Source organism: Aplysia californica, unplaced genomic scaffold, assembly GCF_000002075.1.
Source record: "Aplysia californica isolate F4 #8 unplaced genomic scaffold, AplCal3.0 scaffold00053, whole genome shotgun sequence".
NCBI lineage: Eukaryota > Metazoa > Mollusca > Gastropoda > Aplysiida > Aplysiidae > Aplysia > Aplysia californica.
Genome location: NW_004797323.1, coordinates 1,113,644 through 1,115,173, shown reverse-complemented (window position 1 = coordinate 1,115,173; position 1,530 = coordinate 1,113,644). Strand labels below are relative to the sequence as shown.

Genomic DNA, 1,530 nt, shown 5'->3' with positions numbered 1-1,530 from the left:
GAATGCGGCGTGCGGGCGGGCGGCGGGCGGATACAAAATACAAGTACGAAGGTCCCGCCAGACTTTTTGAACCTTCAACCTTGGCTCACAAGACAAGTAGGCTACATGTGCGGTGTATGTTTAATAAATGTCATGTCCCCTCCTTTTCTTCTTCTGCAAAAGGTACAAAATAAATCAAGATCTGGAGTATTACACATAACTTCATAAGTATAATAATATTAAAAATATTTTTTTTTAAAGCACACGGCCAGGAGTCTAAGGAATAAGGAAAGAAGACGTTTATTCAGCACCGCAAAGAGTGGACTAAAAATATCGGTCTGGCTTTTCTCAGTTTCTGGCCGTTAGGGGGCCTAGAATTTAGGCTAGGCCACAGAATTCTACACTTAGTGTAGAATTCTGTGGGCTAGGCTAAAGTTATTTCAATCTGGCAACCATGCGTCAAAGCACAATACAAAAATCAAAACAATGATCATTTTCATTTTTCAAACGTTGTTTAGGCGTAGGCCGATAGTCAATAAAAATGCTATCTCAGTAAATGTGTAGATTTCTAGGTCTAGATTCTAAATCTAGATTCTAGATCTATTTTCATTTAAAATTGTTTAGGAAACATGTGCAACGAACAAAGCATATGAGAAAAAAAAGGTGAGCCAATGTTTCTTCTAGAGTCTTGACCCTTTGTTGTAATTCAATTAATGGTGAAGCCTCACAGGCGTCTGCCAGCCTTTACGTCATCTGGCTGATCATCTTGTTATTTTGACGGCCGGCAGAGGTGACATGATTTAGCAAACGATTGGGTTCTGTGTGAAGTGAGCACCTCTGGCAGCTATAGTTGCTGGCGGTATTGGCGGGGCAAATTCTAGTTGATAAGACTACAACTTGGACAGTTGGCGTGTATGGCAGTAAAGGGACTCAAAGGGCATTCAACTATCAAGTTTGTACATCTATAGTGTAGATCTAGAGCTAGAGGCAGTCCTTTCCATTGATTGGCAAAACCTGGTGGTAAGCGAGGCTGGCAGTATAATGGGGGGTGATAGATCTATATAAAGAGGTTTGGGGTGTATACAGACCCGATAACCGGGAACAAAGTCACAAAGTATAGTATACGGACCCGGTATGGACACTCTTTTGTGATTTCGGAAAGTTCTTCTTGGCTCAGGGTAGACCTAGGTTCTTCTATAGATCTATGGCCTAGGTCTAGATCTAGACAGACAGACATAAATCATTGATCTAGTTTCGAGGCTAGCCTAGATCTAGAATCTAGATAGATCTAGATCTAAGATTGCGGATGTCTTTTCCGTTTTGGAGTTGGAGGAATCACAATTTGAAGAAAAGAACAATGTCATAATTACAATCGAGCCGTCACCCTCTCTAGATCTCTCTCTCTCTCTCTCTCTCTCTCTCTCTGCCTCTGTGTATCTCTCGCATTCTCTTTTTCTTTGTTTGTCTCTGTCTTTCTTTCTCCCCACCTATTTTCCACTCTATCTTTCTCTCGTTCCCTCCTGCTAACTGGTGCATGTACATTTAGCTAGC

General features: G+C 41.5%; 1 protein-coding gene across 1 annotated transcript in view; it reads left to right on the top strand.

The window, feature by feature from the left end:
* The first annotated feature begins 397 nt into the window (after positions 1 to 397).
* The window catches only part of LOC101861270 (inactive serine/threonine-protein kinase TEX14), a 39,659-nt gene continuing 38,526 nt past the window's right edge, over positions 398 to 1,530 (top strand). Inside the window, exon 1 of the mRNA XM_005092836.3 lies at positions 398 to 642. The gene's annotated coding sequence lies outside the window, so the exon portion shown is untranslated. The remainder of the gene's footprint in view (positions 643 to 1,530) is intronic.